We start from the raw sequence: 20820 nt of genomic DNA on the forward strand, positions 1-20820 counted from the left end.
TACAGCTATGTTCATCAAACAAACTCTTCTCAAGTTCAAGAGTCAAATAGACCACAATACAATAATTATGAGAGACTTCAACACACCTCTATTACCACTGGATAGATCTTCCAAACAATAGTTGAATAAAGAAACTATAGAACTCAATAATACAATTAATAACCTTGACTTAATTGACATATATAGAATATACCACCCAACATCAAACGGTTACACATTTTTCTCAGCAGCACATGGATGCTTCTAAAAAATAGACCATATATTATGTCACAGGGCAACTCTTAGAAATTATAAAGGAGTAGAGATAATACCATGCATCCTATCTGATCATAATAAAATGAAACTGGAAATCAAGTATAAAAGAAGGAAGGAAAAATCCTGCATGATTTGGAGACTGAACAATATGTTACTGAATGATCAATGGTTACAAAAGACATCAAGGATGAAATTTTAAAAAAAAATTCTTAGAGATAAATTAAAACACAGACACAACATATCAGAATCTATGGGACACAATAAAAGTAGTTCTAATTGGAAAATTAATTGTTTGGAGTTCATTCCTTAAAAAAAGAAGAAAAAAAAAAAACAGATAAATGATCTCACACTTCATCTCAATACCCTAGAAAAGAAGAGCAAAACAACAGCAAAAGTAGTAGAAGGCAAGAAATATTTAAAATCATAGCTGAAATCAATGAAATTAAAACAAAAGAAACAATTGAAAAAATTGACAAAACTAAAAGTTGGTTCTTTGAAAAAATAAATAAGATCGACAGACCCTTAGCCATGCTAATGAAGACAAGAGAGAGAACTCAAATTACTAGCATATGGGATGAAAAAGGCAATATCACAACTGACACTACAGAAATATGGAAGATAATTAGAAATTATTTTGAATACCTATACTCCAATAAAATAGAATATAATGAAGGCATCGATAAATTTCTTAAGTCATATGATCTGCCCAGATTGAGTCAGGAGGATATACACAACCTAAACAGACCAATATCAATGGAGGAAATAGAAGAAGCCATCAAAAGACTACCAACTAAGAAAAGCCCAGGACTGGATGGGTATACAGAAGAGATTTACAAAACCTTTAAAGAAGAACTAACACCAATACTTTTAAAGGTATTTCAGGAAATAGAAAAAAGAGGGAGAACTTCCAAATTCATTCTATGAGGCCAACATCACCCTGATTCCTCAACCAGACAAAGACACTTCAAAGAATAAAAACTGCAGACCAATATCTCTAATGAACATACTTGCAAAAATCTTCAATAAAATTCTGGCAAATTGGATACAGAAACATATCAATAAGATCGTGCATCATGCTGAAGTAGGATTCATCCCTGGGATACAAGGCTGGTTCAGTATACGAAAATCAATAAATGTTATTCTCCACATCAATAGACTTAAATATAAGAACCATATGATCATCTCAATAGATGCAGAAAAAGCATTCAACAAAGTACAGCATCCCTTTATGTTCAAAACACAAGAAAAAATTAGGGATAACAGGACCGTACCTCAATATTGTAAAAGCTATCTCTGCTAAGCCTCAGGCTAGCATCATTCTGAATGGAGAAATATTGAAGGCATTCCCTCTAAAATCTGGAACAAGACAGGGATGACCTCTCTCACCTCTTCTATTCAACATAGTTCTCGAAACACTTGCCAGAGCAATTAGACAAATGAAAGATATTAAAGGCATAAAGATAGGAAAAGAAGAACTTAAATTATCACTATTTTTGGATGACATGATCCTATACCTAGTAGACCAAAAGGTTCTACCAAGAAACTTCTAGAGCTAGTAAATGAATTCAGCAAAGTGGCAGGATATAAAATCAACACACATAAATCAAAGGCATTGTTGTATATCAGTGACAAATCCTCTGAAATGGTAATGAGGACAACAACCCCATTCACAATATCCTCAAAAAAAAAAAATACTTGGGAGTCAATCTAACTAAAAAGGTGAAAGAACTATACAATGAAAACTACAGAACCCTGAAGAGAAATAGATGAAGACCTTAGAAGGTGGAAAGATATACCTGGTTCATCAATAGGCAGAACTAATATAATTAAAATGGCCATATTACCAAAAGTACTCTATGGGTTTAATGCAATATCAATCAAAATCCCAATGGCATTCCTCGCAGAAATAGAAAAATCAATCATGAAATTCATCTGGAAAAATAAAAGACCCAGAATAGCAAAAGCAATTTTAAACAGGAAGAGTGAAACTGGTGGTATAGCAATACCAGATTTGAAACTATACTACAGAGCAATAGTAACAAAAATAGCATGGTTCTGGTACCAAAACAGGCAGGTAGACAAATGGTACAGAATAGAGGACATAGAGACCAATCCACAAAATTACAACTACCTTATATTAGACAAAGGTGACAAAGCATGCAGTAGAGAAAGTATAGCATCTTCAACAAATGGTGCTGGGAGAACTGGAAATCCATATGCAACAAAATGAATCTGAGTTCATTTCTCTTGCCATGCACAAAAGTTAACTCATAATGGATCAAGGAGCTTGATATCAAAACAGAAACTCTGCGTCTGATAGAAGAAAAAGTTGGCTCTGATCTACTTACTGTGTGGTCGGGCTCCAAATTCCTTAATAGGACACCCATAGCACAAAAGTTAAAAAATAAGAGTCAACAAATGGGACTTACTCAAACTAAAAAGTTTTTCTCAGCAAGAGAAACAATAAGAGAGGTAAATAGGGAGCCTACGTCCTGGGAACAAATTTTTACTTCTCACACTTCAGATAGAGCTCTAATATCCAGAGTATACAAAGAACTCAAAAAATTAAACAATAAGAAAATAAATAACCCAATCAATAAATGGGCCAAGGACTGAACAAACACTTCTCAGAGGAGGACATACAATCAATCAACAAGTACATGAAAAAATACTCACCATCTCTAGCAGTCAGAGAAATGCAAATCAAAACCACCCTAAGATACCATCTCACTCGAGTAAGATTGGCAGCCATTATGAAGTCAAACAACAACAAGTGCTGGCGAGGATGTGGGGAAAAGGTACACTTGTACATTGCTGGTGGGACTGCAAATCGGTGCTGCCAATTTGGAAAGCAGTATGGAGATTCCTTGGAAAGCTGGGAATGGAACCACCTTTTGACCCAGCTATTCCCCTTCTCAGACTATTCCCTAAAGACCATAAAAGAGCATACTACAGGGATACTGCTACATCGACGTTCATAGCAGCAACATTTACAAGAGCTAGACTGTGGAACCAACCTAGAGGCCCTTCAATAGATGAATGGTTAAAAAATGTGGCATTTATACACAATGGAGTATTACTCAGCACTAAAAAAATGACAAAATCATGGCATTTGCAGGGAAATGGATGGCATTAGAGCAGATTATGCTAAGTGAAGCTAGCCAATCCATAAAAAACATGCCAAATGTCTTCTTTGATATAAGGAGAGCAACTAAGTACAGAGCAGGGAGGAAGAGCATGAGAAGAAGATTAACATTAAACAGGGATGAGAGGTGGGAGGGAATGGGAGAGAGAAGGGAAATTGCATGGAAATGAAAGGAGACCCTCATTGTTATACAAAATTACATATAAGAGGAAACGAGGGGAAAGGAACAAAAAACAAGGGAGAGAAATGAATTACAGTAGATGGGGTAGAGAGAGATGATGGGAGGGGAGGGAGGGGGGATAGTAGAGGAAAGGAAAGGCAACAGAATACAACAGACACTAGTATGGCAAGTATGTAAGTATGTGGATGTATAATCGATGTGATTCTGCAATCTGTATAAGGGGTAAAAATAGGAGTTCAAAACCCACTTGAATCAAATGTATGAAATATGATATGTCAAGAGCTATGTAATGTTTTGAACAACTAATAATAAAAATTTAAAAAAAGAGTTATGGTTAGGAATAGGGTTAGTGTTAAGGGTAGTGTCAGGACTAGGTTTAGGGTTTGTGTTAGGTTAAGGGGTTGTGTTAGGGTTAAGCTTAGTGTTTGGGTTGGGTTTATGTATAGGATTAGGCTTAGATTTAGGGATATGGTTAGGTTTAGAGTTAGTGTAAAGGTTAGGGTTAAGGTTAGGGTTAATGTTAGGTTTAGAGTGAGGTTTCGGTGTTGTGTTAGGATTAGGTATAGGGTTAGGGTTAGGGTTATGAATAGGATTAATTTTTATGGTTAGGGTTAGTGTTAAGTCTAGGGTTAGGTTTAGGTTTAGGGTTAGTGATAGTGTTAGGTTTGGGTTTAGGGTTTGTGTTAGGATATGGGTTAGGGTTAGTGTTAATGTTAGTGTTTGGGTTAGGTTTAGGGTTAGGATTAAGTAAGAGTTAGAGTTAGGGTTAGGATACATTTAGGGTTATGGTTCTTGTAGGGTTTGTTTTATGGTTAGGGTTAGGGGTTAGTGTTAGGGTTAGGGTTAGGATTAGTGATAGGTTTAGTGTTAGGTTTAAGATTAGTGTTAGGGTTAGGGTAATGGCTAGGGTTAGACTTCGGGTTAGGTTTAGGGTTACAGTAAGGTTTAGAGTTAGTATTAGGGTTAAGGTTAGAATTTGACTTAGGGTTGGGGTTAGTTTAGGGTTAGGGTTAGGGTAAGGGTTTGTGTTAGGGTTACATTTAGGGTTAGGTTTAGGGTATAGTGGGGTTAGGGTTGGGGTTAGGTTATGGTTAGGGTTATGGTTAGGGTTAGGTTTTGTGTTAAGTTTAGGGTTAGTGTTATGGTTATGGTTAGGGTTATGGTTAGGGTGAGTGTTAGGGTTAGAGTTAGAGTTACGATTAGGATTTGTGTTAACTTTATGGTTCGGGTTAGGTTTAAGTTCATTATTAGGATTCGGATAGAGTTAGCATTAGGGTTAGTGTTAGTATTACTCCTAGGGTTACAGTTAGGTGTAGTGTTAGGTTTTGGGTTAGATATAGGGTGAGTGTTAGTGTGAGGTTTAGGGTTAGTTTTATTGTTAGAATTAGGTTTCAGTTTGGGTTAAATTTAGGGTAAGGGTTAGGGTGATTTTTAAGGTTAGGATTAGGGTTAGTGTTAGGGTTATTGTTAGTGTTAGGGTTATTGTTAGTGTTAGGTTTTAGTTTATGGTTAGTGTTATGTTTAGTGTTAGTTTATGATTAGGGTTAGTTTCGTGTTAGGATTAGGTTTAGTGTTATGGTTAGGGATCGGGTTATTGTTAGATTTAGGGTTAGGATTAGTGTTTGGGTTGTGTTAGGGTTCATGTTAGGGTTAGTGTTCAGCTTTGGATAAGGATGATGTTTAGAGTTAGTTTTATGGTTAGGGTTAGGGTTATATTTAGGTTTAGCATTAGGGTTATGGTTAGTGTTGGTAAGATTTAGGGTTTTGTTGTGTTAGTGTTGGGGTTCCAGTTAAGTTTACGGTTACTGTTAGGATTCGGGTTAGGGTTATGTTAGGTTAGGGTAAGGTTAGGGTAAGGGTTATGGTTAGGGTGTGTGTTACTCTTAGATTTAGGTTTAGGGTTAGTGTTAGTGTTAGGGTTGAGGTTAGTTTTAGGTTTAGGGTTAGGGTTAGTGTTGCATTAGGATAAGGGTTGTGTTAGGGTTTGCTTTAGGGTTAAGGTTAGGGTTAGTGTTAGTTTTAGAGTTAGATTTAGGGTTAAGTTTAATTTTAGCGTTATGGTAGGATTAGGTTTAGGGGTAGCGATAGAGTAGGATTAGGCTTAGGGATACAATAGGATTATGGGGGTGGTTATGGTTACGATTTGTGTTAGGTTTAGGGTTAGGTTTAGGATTAGGGTTAGGGTTTAGGTTAGGATTAATATTAGGTTTAGGGTTAGGTTTAGGGTTTGTGTTGCAGTTAGGGCTAGGTTTAGGTTTAGGGTTAGAGTTAGGTTTAGAGTTAGGGTTTGTGTTATGGTTAAGGTTAGTCGTAGGATTAGGGTTAGGGTTAGGGTTAGAGTTAGGGTTAGTGTTAGTGTTAGGGTTAGGGTTAGTGTTTTGGTTAGTGTTATCATTAGGGTTAGGTTTTGTGTTAGGGTTAGTGTTAGGTTTTGCTTTAGGGTTAGGTTAAGTGTTCACATTAGGGTAAGGTTTATGGTTTTCGAAAGGTTTAGGGTTAGGTTTAGTGTTAGGATTAGGGTTAGTTTTATTGTTATGATTAGGGTAAAGTTTAGGGTTTGGTTTATGTTTAGGGTTAGAGTTAGTGTTAGGGTTTGTTTTATGGTTAATTTAGCATTAGAATCAGTGTTAGTATTAAGGTTACTTTTAGGATTATGGTTTGTGTTTGGTTTTTGGATTGGGTTAGGGTTTTGGTTATGGTTAGGATTCAGATTAGGGTTAGGTTAGGGTTAGGTTAGGGTTATGGGTATGGTTAGAGTTAGGGTTTGTTTTAGGTTTAGATGTATGGTAAGGGTTAGGGTAAGGGTTAGAGTTAGCATTAGGTTTAGGGTTATGTTTAGGGTTAAAGTTAGTTTTAGGGTTATGATAAGGTTAGGTTATGTTAGGGTTAGGGTTAGGGATAGTGTTAGGGTTAGGGTTAGGGTTTGTGATATATTTAGAGTTAGATTTAGGATGAGGGTTAGTGTTAGGGTTATATTTAGGGTTAGGTTTAGGGTTACAGATAGGGTTAGGTTTAGTGTTAGGTTTTGGGTTAGAGTTAGCGTTATTGGTAGTGTTAGGTTTAGGGATAGGTTTACGGTTAGGATTAGCATTAAAGTTAGGTTTTGAGTAGGGGTTGGTATTAGGCTTAGTTTTAGTGTTTGTTTTAGGATTATAGTTAATGTTAGGTTTTTGTTACACTTAGGATGAGTGTTAGGTTTTGGGTTAGGTTTAGGTTTAGGGTTAGTGTTAATGTTAGTGTTAAGTTTAGGATTAGTGTTAATGTTAGGTTTAGGGTTGGGGTGAGGTTTAGGATTAGGATTAGTGTTAGAGTAAGTATTAGGATTAGGATTAGAAATAGGGTTAGGGAAAATGTTAGTGTTCGTGTTCGGGTTAGGTTTAGGGTGAGTTTTAGAGTTAAGTATAGAGTTAGGGTTAGTTTTAGGGTTAGTCTTTGTGTTACGGTCATTTTTTTTTATTAGGTTTTGGATTAGGGTTAGGGTTTGTGTTAGGGTGAAGATTAGAGTTAGGGTTAGGGTTAGGTTTAGTACTAGGATTAGGTTAATGGTTAGTGTAAGTTGTGTGGTTAGAGTTAGTTTTAGGGTTAGTGTTAGTGTTAGGGTTAGATTTATGGTTAGAATTAGTGTTAGTGTTAGATTTAGGAATACGGTTAGTGAAAAGATGAGGATTAGGTTTAGGTTTAGTGTTAGATTTAGGGATAGGATGAGGTTTTGTATAAGGGTTAGGGTTAGTGTTAGTTAGGGTTAGGGTTAGATTTAGGGTTAGTTTTAGAGTTAGTGTTAGGTTTAGGGTTAATGTTTGGGTTAGTTTAAGGGGTTGGATTAGGATAATGGTTCCGGTAAGGGTATGTGTTAGGGTTAGGGTTATGGATAGGATTTGCTTTAGGGTTAAGGTTAGATTTTGGAGTGAGTTAGGGTCGGGTTAGGGTTAAAGCTTTGATTAAGTTTAGGGTTAGGGTTAGTGTTAGGGTTAGGGTTAGGATTAGGGTTAGTGTAAGTGCTAGGGTGAGGGTTAGGGTTATAGTTAGGGTTAGTGTTATTTTTAGGGTTAGGGTTAGTGTTAGTTTTAATTTTAGGTTTAGGTTTAGTGTTAGGGTTAGGGTTAGGTTTAGGGTTAATTTAGGGTTGGGGTAGATTTCGGGATAGTGTTATAGTTAGGGTTAGTGTTATTTTTAGGTTTAGGTTAGTGTTAGTTTTAATTTTAGGTTTAGGGTTAGTGTTAGTGTTGGGTTAGGTTTAGGGTTAATTTAGGGTTGGGTTAGTTTTCAGGATAGTGTTATCAATAGGGTTAGGGTTATCATTAGTGTTACAGTTAGGATTAGGCTTCAGGTTAGGATTAGGGTTAGGGTTAGAGTTAGGGTAGTGTTAGGGTTATGTTTAGGTAAGTGTTAAATTTAGGAGTAGTGTTAGGTTTAGGGATAGATTTAGAGATAGGTTTAGGGTTAAGGTTAGGTTTAGTGTTACATTTAGGATTAAGTTTTTGGTTGGTGTTATGGTTAGGTTTAGGTTTAACTTAAATGTAAGGGTTAGGGTTAGGGTTAGGGTTCAAGTTAGTTTTAGGGTTTGGGTTAGTGTTAGTGTTAGGGTTAGTGTTCAGGTTAGGGTTAGGTTTAGTTTTAGGGTTAGTTTTAGGTTTCATGTTATGGTTAGTATTAGGGTTAGAGTTAGTGTTAGATTTAGGGTTATTGTTAGGCTTAAGATTAGGGTTATGGTTAGTGTTAGAGTTAGGGTTAGGTTTTGGGTTAGAGTTAGTGTTAGGGTTAGGGTTAGGTTTAGTGTTATGATTAGGGTTAGGTTTAATCTTAGGGTTAGAAATAGGATTAGGTTTAGGGTTAGGGATAGGACTAGGTTTGGCGTTACCTTTAGTGTTAGTGTTAAATTTAGTGTTAGGGATAGTGTTAGGGATAGGCATAGGGTTAGGTTTAGGGTTAGTGTTATCGTTGGGGTTAGGGTTAGTGTTAGGGTTAGTTTTAGAGTTAGGATAAGGTTTATGTTTAAGATTAGCTTTAGGGTTAGGTTTAGGGTTATGGTTTGGTTTAGGTTTAGGGATAGTCTTAGAGTTAGGGTTAGGGTTAGAGTTAGTGTTAATATTAGTGTTAGGTTCAGAGATATGTTTTGTGTTAGATTAAGTTTAGGTTTAGTGGTTGAGTTAGGGTTAGTGATAGTGTTAGGGTTAGGGCTATTGTTTGTATTGGAGTTATAATGAGGCTTAGGATTAGGTTTAGGTTTAGTTTTAGGGTTACAGGTAGGATAGGGTTAGTGTTAGTGTTATGGTTAATGTTCGGGTTATAGTTATGTTTAGGGTTTTTTTATGGTTAGAGATAGTGTGAGGGTTAGCGTTATAGTTAGGTTTTTTGTAACACTAACTCTACAGTTAGGAATGGTGGTAGGGTTAGGGATAGGTTTAGGGTTACTTTTATGGGTAAGGTAGGGATAGAATTAGTGTTATGGAATGGTTAGTTTTTGGTTAATGCTAGGGTTAGAGTTAAGGTTAGTTTTTGGCTTAGTGTTAGGTTTAGGATTAGGGTTAATTTTAGAATTAGCGATAGCATTGTGGATATGGTTAGTGTTAGGTTAGTGTTAGAGTAGGAATTATGGTTTGTGTTAGGGTAAGGTTTAGGTTTAGGTTTCCTGTAAGGGTTAGGGTTAAAATATAAGTTTAGTGTTAGTGTTAGGATTAGAATTAGTGTTACATTTAGGGTTATAGTTTGGTTTAGGATTAGTGTTTGGGTTAGTGTTATACTTAGGTTTAGGGTTAGTGTTAGTTTTAGAGTTAGGGTAAGTGTTACAGGAAGCGTTGTGGTTAGGAAGAGGTTTAGAGTGAGGCATAGGGTTAGGATTAGGGATAGTTTTACGGTTACAGGTAGGATAGGTATAGTGTTAGTGTTAAGGTTAGGTTTAGGGTTAGTGACAAGGTTAGTGTTTGGGTTAGGGTTAGTGATAGATTAGGTTAAGGGTTAGTATTCGGGTTAGTGTTTGTGTTAGTGTTATGGTAATGGTTAGGTAAGTGTTTTGGTTAGTATTAGGTTATGGTTACTGTTATGTTTTGCTATAGGTTTTGTATTAGGTTTATGGTTAGGTTTAGGGTAAGGGTAACATTATGTTTATGGTTATGGTTAGGGTTAGGTTTAGAATAGCATTAGGGTCAGGGTTAGGTTCAGTTTTACTGTTAGGTTTATGGTTAGATTAGGGTTAGTGTTATGGTTATGGTTAGGGATAGGGTTAGTGTTAGTTTTATATTTTGGGTTAGGGTTAGTGTAAGTTTTACAGTTATGGTTAGGATTCATGTTAGGTTTATGGTTAGTGGTTTGGGTTAGGGTTATGTTTTGTGTTAGGATTAAGTTTATGGTTAGGGTTAAGGTTATGGTTAAGGTAAAATTTTGGTTTAGGGTTAGAGTTAGTATTAGTTTTAGGGTTAGGGTTAGGGTTAGTGCTAGGGTTACTGTTTAGTTTAGTGTTAGTTTTAGGTTTAGGTTTTTTGTTGGGGTTACGGTTAGTGTTATGGTTAGGGTTATGATAAAGGTTAGGATTAGGGTAATGGTTAGTGATAATGTTAGTCTTAGTGTTAGGTTTAGGGTTATGGTTCGGTTTAGGATTTTGGGTGAATGTTAGGCTTAGATTTAGGGTTACTGTAGGGTTAGAGTTAGGGTTAGTGTTACGGTTAGGGTTAGGGTTACAGTGAGACTTACAGGTAGGTTAGGGTTAATGTTAGGGTTAGAGTAAGTGTTAGTGTTAGGTTTAGAGTTAGGTTTAGGGTTATTTTTTAGGATTAGGTTTAGGTTTAGTTTTAGTATTAGAGTTAGTGTTCGAGTTAAAGTTACTGTAGTGTTTTGGTTTGTGTTAGGGGTTGTTTTAGGATTTGTGTTAGGGTTAGATTTATAGTTAATGTTAGGGTTAGGGCTAAGGATAGTGTTAGGGTTAGGTTTACAGTTAGGGTTAGGTTAAGGTTAGAAACATTGTTAGGGTTAGGTCTTGGTTGGGTTTAGTTTTAGAGATAGAGTTAGGGTTAGTGTTAGTGATACATTAGGGATAGGATTAGAGTTAGGGTTTGCAATAGGGTTAGGATTAGGGTTTGGTTTAGGGTTAGGGTAAGAGTTATAGTTAGGATTAGGTTTCGGCTTAGGGTTAGGTTTAGAGTTTGTGTTAGTGATAAGTTTTGGTTTATAGTCAGTTTTAGGTTTAAAGTTTGAGTTAGATTTCAGGTTAGTTTCAGGGTTAGGGTTAGTGTTATAGTTAGGTTTAGGGTTAGTGTTAAGATTAGGGTTAGGTTTAGGGTTAACTTATGGTTAGAATTAGGGTGAGGGTTAGAGTTAGGCTTAGGATTAGGGTTATTTTTAGGGTTAGTGATAAGCTTAGGGTTAGGTTTATTTTTAGCATTAGGTTTAGGGTTAGAGTTAATGTTAGGGTTACGGTTAGTTTTAGGGTTAGTGTTAGGGTTAGAGTTAGGGTTGCTGTCAGGGTTAGAGTTAGGGTTAGGGTTATGGTTTGTGTTAGGATTAGGGTTATGGTTAGTGTTAGGGTTACAGTTAGGGTTAGGTTAAAATTTTTGATTAGAGTTAGAGTTAAGGTTAGGGTTAGAATTAGTTTTAGGGTTAGAGTTACAGTTAGGGTTAGTGTTAGGTTTAGGGTTTAGTTTAGTATTAGCTTTAGGGTTAGGGTTTGTGTTGGGGTTAAGTTTAGTGTTATAGTTAGGGTTATGATAAAGGTTAGGATTAAGGTTAATGTTAGGTTTAGGCTTCTGGTTAGTTTAGGTTTAGGTTTATGATTAGGGTTAGTGTTAGTGTTAGGGTAAGTTTTAGGATTAAGATTAGTGTAAAGTCAGGGTTATGATTTCGTTTAAATTAGGTTTATGGTTAAATTTATGGTTCATGTTAGGACTAAGTTTATGGTTTGTGTAAAATTCAGGTTTAGGTTTAGGGTTAGGATTCGTTTTAGGGTTAAGTTTAGGGTTAGGGTTATATTTAGAGTTAGTGTTAGGTTTAGGATTACTGTTAGTGTTAATGTTAGGTTTAGGGTTAGAATTATTATTAGGTTTAGGTTAGGGTTAGAGTTAGTGTTAGGGTAAGGGTTAGGGTTACGATTAGTGTTAGGGTTAGGGTTTCGGTTACATTAATGTTACTGTTAGACTTATGGTTTGTGTTAGGATTAAGGTTAGGGTTTGTGTAACATTTAGGTTTAGGGTTAGGTTTAGTGTTAGGGTTAGGGTTAGTGTTAGCGTTAGGGTTAGGAATAGGGTTAGTGTTACGGTTAAAATTATGGTTAGCATTAGGTTTAGTGTTTGGTTTAGTGTTAGTGTTATGGATAGGGTTAGGGTGAGACTTAGGGTTGCTGTCCGGGTGATGGTTAGTTTTAGGTTTAGATTAGGGTTGTAGTTAGGTTTAGGGTTAGTGATAAGTTAAGGTTAGTGTTTAGTTTAGGGTTAGTGTTAGGGTTATAGTTAGGGTTAGTGTTATGGAGTGGGTTAGTGATAGGGTTGTGTTCAGGTTAGGATTAGGGTAAGGGTTAGTATTAGGGATAGGGTTAGAATTATTGTTAGTTATGTTTTAGGGTGAGGGTTAGTTTTAGGGTTAGGATTAGTGTTAATGTTAGTGTTAGTTTTTAGTTAGTTTTAGGGTTAGGGCTTGGGTTAGAATCAGGATTAAGTTTAGGTTTATGATTATGTTAACTGTTAGTGTTAGGGTTATGGTTTGGGTTAGGTTAGGGTTAGGGTTATGGTTGGAATAGGGTTTTTTTAGGGTTCGGATGAGGGTTACATTAGGTTTAGGGTTAGAGTTAGGGTTAGGGTTCGGTTAGTGTTAGTGTTAGGGTCAAGTATAGGTTTATGTTTAATATTAGTTTATCATTAGGTTTAGGGTCAGTGTTACAGTTAGGGTATGTGTTAGTTTAATGGTTAGGGTTAGGTTTGGCGTTAGTGTTAGGCTTAGGGTGAGGGTTAGGGTTAGGGTTAGGGTTCTGTTATGGATTGTTTAGGGTTATATTTTTTTGGTTAGTATTAGGTTTATGGTTAGTTTTATGATTAGGTTTAGGGTTAAGTTTAGGGCTAGTTTTAGGATTACATTTAGGGCTATGGTTAGGGTTTGTTTTGGGGTTAGAAGTAGAGTTAGAGTTATAGTTTGGGTTATGTTAAGGGGTAGTTAGGTTAGTGTAGGTTAGAGTTAGTGTTAAGTTTAGGGTTAGGGTTATGGTTCTTGTTAGGGTTAGCATTAGGGTTATGGTTAGTGATAGGTTTAAGGATAGGGTTAGGGTTAGTATTAAAATTGGGGTTAGTGTTAGGGTTAGTATTAGGGTTAGATTTATGATATGTGTTAAGTTAAGTGTTATGGTTAAGGATTGTGTTAGGGTTAATGTTACATTTAGGTTTTTGTTTATGTTTAGTAAGAGGTTTAAAGTGAGGCATCGGCATAGAGTTAGGATTTTTTATGGTTATGAGTAGGTTAGGTTAGTGTTAGGGTTATAGTTAGTGTTAGTGTTATTGTTAAGTTGAGGGTTAGGGATAGGGTTAGTGTTAGGTTTAGGGTAAGGTTTAGTGATAGGGATAGGATTAATTTTAGGGTTAGGTTTAGGTTTAGGGTTAGAGTTAGTGTTAGGTTTAGAGATAGGGTTAGGGTTAGTTATATGATTAGTATTAGGGTTAGGATAGTGTTAGGTTAAGGTTTATGCTTATGGTTAGGTTTAGGGTTAGGTTAGGGTTAAGGTTAGGGTTGGATTAAGGTTCATTTTAGGGTTATGTTTAGGATTTGAGTTAGGATTATTGTTAGGGTAAGTGTTAGGGTGAATGTTTCGGTTAGGTTTATGGATAGGGTAACTGTTAGGGTTAGGGTTAAGGTTAGAGTATGTGTTAGGTTCAAGATTATTTTTAGGGTTATTGAAAGGGTTAGGGTTAGTGTTAGGTTTAGGGTGAGGTTAAGTGTTGGAGTTACAGTTGGTATTAGTGTTAGAGTTATGGTTAGGGTTAGGGTGAGCTACTTCAAGAAAGAACAAAGCATAGAGAGTGCACTGACAACTAATTGAGTGTATCAAGTTTCAATCTGCTAGCACAAAACGTGTTTGATTTAGAGTTCCAATAGCATCTATTGCTATAGAGGAAAACTAAGTGAAACCTAAAATTTCAAAGTGTTCCTGCAAAGGAAAGCTTCAACTTAGAAGATCAAAATTTGGGGGCCCAAGTGCAACTGGAGTACTGATCATTATGGCCAAGTATAAAAAAGATTGGGTGAAAATAATATTTGCTGGTATTTCAGTAATATCAGAAAGCTGTGGAAGCCTGGAAAACGCTTTTAAATGAAATTTGTTTTTTCCCTCCGTCTCCTTTGGGCTACTTCAAGAGGGAACAAATCATAGAGTTTTCACTGAGAACTAATTCAGTATGTCAAGTTTCAAGCAGCTAGCACAAATCTTGTTTCGTTTAGAGTTCCAACTGGGAGTATATCTATTGTGGAAAATGAATTGAAACCTCAAAATTCAAAGTGATCCTGCAAACGAAAGCTTCAACCAACAAAAACTAAATTTGGGATCCAAAGTGGGACTTCAGTAATGATTTTTACTGACAAGTATCATCAAGATCGGGTGAAAAAATATTTGCTGGGATTTCAGTAAACTCGGAATTCTGTGGAAGCTTGGCAAACACTTTCAAATGAAAGAGATATTTCCTTGCCTCTGCTTAAGGCTACTGCAAGAGGGAACAAAGCATAGAGAGTGCAGTGAGAATTAATTCAGTGTGTCAAGTTTCAAGCAGGTAGCACAATCCGTGTTTGATTGAGAATTCCAACTGCATCTATCCCTACAGGGGAAAACAAAGTGAAACCTAAAATTTCAAAATGTTCCTGCAAACGAATGCTTCAAACTAGAAGATCAAAATTTGGGGGCCCAAGTGCAACTGGAGTACCGGTCATTATGTCCAAGTATCAAAAAGATCGAGTAAAAAAATATTTGCTGAGATTTCAGTAAACTCATAGTTCTGTGGAAGCTTTGCAAATGCTTTCACATGAAAGGGTATTTTGCATGCCTCTGCTTAGGGCTTCTGCAAGAGAGAACAAAGCATAGAGAGGACAATGAGAACTAATTCAGTGTGTTAAATTTGAAGCCAGTAGCAGAAACCGTGTTTGATTTAGATTTCCAACTGGGAGTATACCTATAGGAGAAAACGAAGTGAAACCTAAAATTTCAAAGTGTTCCTGCAAATGAAAGATTCATCGTAGAAGATTGAAATTTGGGGGCCCAAGTGCAACTGGAGTACCCATCAAAATGGTCGGGTGAAAAAATATTTGCTTGGATTTCAGTAAACTCGGAATTCTGAGGAAGTTTGGCAGCACTTTAAAATGAAAGTGATTTTTCCTTGCCTCTGCTTAAGGCTACTGCAAGAGGGAACAAACCATAGAAAATGCACTGACAACTAATTGAGTGTTTGAAGTTTCAATCAGCTAGCACCAAGCTTGTTTGATTTAGAGTTCTAACTGTGAGTATACCTATTGGGGAAAAAGAAGTGAAACCTAAAAATTCAAAGTGTTCCTGCAAACGAATGCTTTAACCTAGAGAACAAAATTTGGAGAGCCAAGTGCAACTGGAGTACCGATGATTTTTCCAATGTAACAACAAGATTGGGTGAAAAAAATATTTGCTGGAATTACAGGCAACTCAGGGTTCTGTGGAAGCTTGACAAACACTTTCAAATGAAAGTGATTTTTCCTTACCTCTGCTTAGGGCTACTTCAAGAGGGAACAAAGCATAGAGAGTGCTCTGAGAACTAACTCAGTGTGTCACATTTCAAGCAGCTAGCAGAAACCATGTTTCATTTAGAGTTCCAACTGCATCTATACCTATAGGGGAAAATGAAGTGAAACCTAAAATTTCAAAGTGTTCCTGCAAAGGAACACTTCAACTTAGAAGATCAAAATTTGGGGGCCCAAGTGCAATAGGAGTACTGATCATTATGACAAAATATCAAAAATTTCGGGTGAAAATAATATTTGCTGGTATTTCAGTAATGTCAGAAAGCTGTGAAAGCCTGGAAAACGCTTTTAAATGAAATTGTTTTTTCCCCTCCCTCTCCTTTGGGCTACTTCAAGAGGGAACAAATCATATAGTTTGCACTGAGAACTAATTCAGTGTGTCAAGTTTCAAGCAGCTAGCACAAATCTTGTTTCATTTAGAGTTCCAACTAGGAGTCTACCTATTGGGGAAAATAAAGTGAAACCTAAAAATTCAAAGTGTTTCTGCAAACGAATGCTTTAACCTAGAAGAATGAAATTTGGGGAGCCAAGTGTGGCTCGAGTACTGATGATGTCTGCAATGTAACAACAAGATAGGGTGAAAAAATATTTGCTGGAATTGCAGGAAACTTGATGTTCTGGGAAAGCTTGGAAAACGCTTTCAAATGAAAGTAATTTTTCCTTGCCTCTGCTTAGGTTTACTTCAAGAGGGAACAAAGCATAGAGAGCACTCTGAGAACTAATTGTGTCAAATTTCAAGCAGCTAGCAGAAACCCTGTTTCATTTGGCGTTCCAACTGGGAGTATAACTATAGAGGAAAAGGAAGTGAAAGTTAAAAATTCAAAGTGTTCCTGCAAACGAACACTTTTACCTATAATAACGAAATTTGGGGAGCCAAGTGGGGCTGGAATACAGATGATTCTTGGAATGTATCAACAAGATTGTGTAAAAAAAAAAGAAAAAAAAAAAAAAAACATTTGCTGGGATTTCAGTAAACTCCTAATTGTGTGGAAGCTTGGCAAATGCTTTCAAATGAAAGTGTATTTTGCTTGCCTTGGCTTAGGGATTCTGCAAGAGGGAACAAAGCATAGAGAGAGCACTGAGAACTAATGGAGTGTGTTAAAGATTAAGCAGGTAGCACTAATCATGTTTAATTTAGAGTTCCAAATGCATCTTTCTATATAGGGGAAAACGAAGTGAAACCCAAAAATTCAAACTGTTCCTGCAAACGAACGCTTCAACCAAGGAGAACTAAATTTGGGGGGCCAAGTTGGACTTCAGTACCAATTTTTACCACCAAGTATCATCAAGATTGGGTGAAAAAAATATTGTCTGGGATTGCAGAAAACTCATAGTTCTGTAGAAGCTTGGCAAACACTTTCAAATGAAAGTCATTTTTCCTTGCCTGTGCTTAAGGCTACTGCAATAGGGAAAAAGCATAGAAAGAGCACTGACAACTAATTGAGTGTGTCAAGTTTCAAGCAGCTATCACAAACAGTGTTTGATTTAGAGTTCCAACTGGGAGTATACCTATTGGGGAAAAAGAAGTAAAATCTAAAAGTTCAAAGTGTTCCTTCAAATGAACGCTTCAACCTAAAAGAACTAAATTTGGGGGGCCAAGTGGGACTGGAGTACTGATCTTTACCACCAAGTATCATCAAGATCGGGTGAAAAATTTTTTGCTAGGATTTCAGTAAACTTGAATTTCTGTGGAAGTTTGGCAAATGCTTTCAAATGAAAGTGACTTTCCCTTGCCTCTGCTTCAGGCTACTGTAAGAGGGAACAAAGCCTAAGAGTGCACTGACAACTAATTGAATGTATCAAGTTTCAAGCAGCTAGCACAAACCATGTTTGATTTAGAGTTTCCAACTGCATCTATCACTATATGGGAAAACAAAGTGAAACCTAAAATTTCAAAGTGTTCCTGCAAAGGAAAGCTTTAACCTAGAAGATCAAAATTTGTGGGCCCAAGTGCAACTGGAGTACCAATTATTATGGCCAAGTATCCAAAATATCATGTGAAAAAATATTTGCTAGGATTTCAGTAAACTCAGAATTCTGTGGTAGCTTGGAAAACACTTTCAAATGAAATTTTTTTTCCTCCCTCTTCTTTGTGCTACTTCAAGAGGGAACAAATCATAGAGCACACACTGAGAACTAATTCAGTGTGTCAAGTGAAACCTAAATTACAAAGTGTTCCTGCAAACAAACACTTAAGCCTACAAGAAATAAATGTGGGAGGCCAAGTTGGACTGGAGTATCAATCTTTACCACCAAGTTTCATCAAGATTGGTTAAAAAATTAATTGCTGGGATTTCAGTAAACTCAGAGTTCTGTGGAAGCTTGGCAAACACGTTCAAATGAAAGTGATTTTTCCTTGACTCTGCTTATGGCTATTGCAAGAGGGAACAAAGCATAGAGAGTGCACTGGCAACTAATCGAGTGAGTCAATTTTCAAGCAGCTAGCACAAACCATGTTTGATTTAGAGTTCTAATGGCATCTATCCCTATAGGGGAAAACGAAGTGAAACCTAAAATTTCAAAGTGTTCCTGCAAAGGAATGCTTCAACCTAGAAGATCGAAATTTGGGGCCCCAAGTGTGACTGGAGTACTGATCATTATGACCAAGTATCAAAAATAACTGGTGAAAAAAATATTTGCTGGATTTCAGTAAACTCGGAATTCTGTGGAAGCTTGGAAAATGCTTTCAAATGAAATTATTTTTCCCTCCCTCTCCTTTGGGCTACTTCAAGAGGGAACAAGTCATAGAGCATGCACTGAGAACTAATTCAGTGTGTCAAGATTCAAGCAGCTAGCACAAACTGTGTTTAATTTAGAGTTCCAAATGCATCTCTCTCTGTTGGATAAAATGAAGTGAAACCTAAAAATTCAAACTCTTCCTTCAAACGAATGCTTCAATCAAGAAGAACTAAATTTGGGGGGCCAAGTGGGACTGGAGTACCAATCTTTACTGCCAAGTATCATCAAGATTGGGTGAAAAAATATTTACTGGTTTTGCAGGAAACTCGTAGTTCTGTGGAAGCTTGGCAAATGCTTTCAAATGAAAGTGATTTTTCTTGCCTCTGCTTAAGGCTACTGCAAGATGGAACAAAGCATAGAGAGTGCACAGGCAACTAATTAAGTGTGTCAAGTTTCCAGCAGATAGCACAAACCATGTTTGATTTAGAGTTTCAAATGCATCTATCCCTGTGGGGGTAAACGAAGTGAAAACTAAAATTCAAACTGTTCCTGCAATGGTACACTTCAACCTAGAAGGTAGAATTTTGGAGGCCCAAGTGCGACTGGAGTACCGACCATTATGTCCAGGTATCAAAAGCATTGGGTGAAAATAATATTGGTTGGGATTTCAGTAAACTCGGAAATCTCTGGAAGCTTGGAAAACACTTTCAAATGAAACTGTTTTTTTTTTCTCATTTTTCATTTTTCATTTCATAACCATAAACCTAACCATAATCCTAACCCTAACACTATCACTAACTCTAAACCTATCCCTAACCCTAACAGTATAATTAACCCTAACCCTAACAATAACACAAACGTAACCCTAAACATAACACTAACACTCACTCTAACCCTAACACTAACACTAACACTCACTCTAACTGGAACCCTAACACAAATTCTAATTCTAACACTAACACTAACCCTAACCCTAATCCCAACCCTTACCTTAAACCTAACACTAAACCTAAACTTAACATTAACCCTAACCCTCAAAGTAACCCTAAAACTAACCCTAAAACTAACTCTAAACTTAAACCTAACCATAAACCTAATCCTAACACCAACCCTAAAACTAACCCTAACACAAAATTTAACAATATCATTAAAACTAACCCAATCCTAATCCTAACTGTAACCCTAACCCTAACAATTACCCTAACCCTAATCATAACTCAAACCCAAACCTAACCCTAAAACTAACCCTAACCCTAACCATAACTCTTACTGCAAAACTAACCTTAACCAAAACCCTAACCCTATCATTGATCTTAACCCATAACCTAACACTAATCTTAACCCTAACACTAATCATAACACTAAACATAATCCAAAACCTAACTCTAAAACTAACTCTAACACTAAACCTAACAATAATCTTATCTTTCACCCTAACCCTAACCCTAACCCTAACACTCACTCTAACCCTAACCCTAACATGAACACTAATTCTAACCCTAACACTAGCCCTAACCCTAAACTTAAGCCTAAAATTAACCTTAAACTTATCGCTAACCCTAAACTTAAAACTAACTCTAACACTAAAATTAAACCTAACCCTAAACCCAACCCTAAACCTAAACATAACCTTAACCCTAACCCTAACACTAACACCAATCGTAACACTAACCCTAACCCTAAACCTAACTCTAACAATAAACCTAACCCCAATCCTAATCCTATCAATAATTCTAAACCTAAACATAACCCCAAACCTAACAATATCCCCAACCCTCACCATAACTGTAACCCTAACATTAAACCTCCTCTTCCTCTAACCCTAACACTAACATTAAATGTAACTCTAAAAACAATCATAATTGTAACACTAAACCTAACCCTAATTCTAACCCTAATATTATCCATAACACTAACACTAAATCTAACACTTACAAAAACCCTAACCCTAAACCTAACTCTAACTAACAATTACCCTTACACTAATCTTAACAATAAACCTAACACTAACCCTAAACCTAACGCTAAGACAAACACTAACCCTAAACCTAACCCTTAACATAACACTAACTCTAACCCTAATCATAAAACTAAAACTAACCATAAACTTAACCATAACACTAATTCTAACCCTAACCCTAACAACAACTCTAAACCTAACCCTACCCCTAACACTACCTCTAACCTATTACTAACCCTTACACTATAATTAACCCTAACCCTAACCCTAACACAAACGTAACCCAAAACATAACCCTAAAACTAACACTCACACTAACCCAAACTCTAACACAATACCTAATTCGAACACTAACACTAACCTTAACCCTAATCCCAACCCTTACCTTAACCCTAACATTAAGCTTAATCTTAATCTTAACACTAACCCTAATTCTAATCCTAACTCTAACCCTAAACCAAATTCTAACACTAAACCTCAACCTAAACCTAATCCCAACACTAAGCCGAACACTAACAATAACACAAAATTTAACACAAAATTAACCCTAACCCTAAACTAATCCTAACACTAACCCTAATCCTAACCCTAACACTAACCCTAATTTTAACTCTAACCCCAACTCTAACCCTAACACTAAACCTAATTCTAACTCAAACCCTAATCCTAACCCTAACACTAACCCTAACCCCAACTCTTCCCCAAACACTAACCCTAACCCTATAACTAATCCTATCACTAACCTTAACCCTAACACTAACCCTTAACAAACACTAACCCTAAACCTAACTGTTACTGTATAAATAATTCTAAAAATAACCCTAAACCTAACACTATAATTAACACTACCCCTAACCCGAAAACAAATAGTAA

Source organism: Marmota flaviventris, chromosome 13 (genome assembly GCF_047511675.1).
Source record: "Marmota flaviventris isolate mMarFla1 chromosome 13, mMarFla1.hap1, whole genome shotgun sequence".
In the NCBI taxonomy this organism is placed as follows: Eukaryota; Metazoa; Chordata; class Mammalia; order Rodentia; family Sciuridae; genus Marmota; species Marmota flaviventris.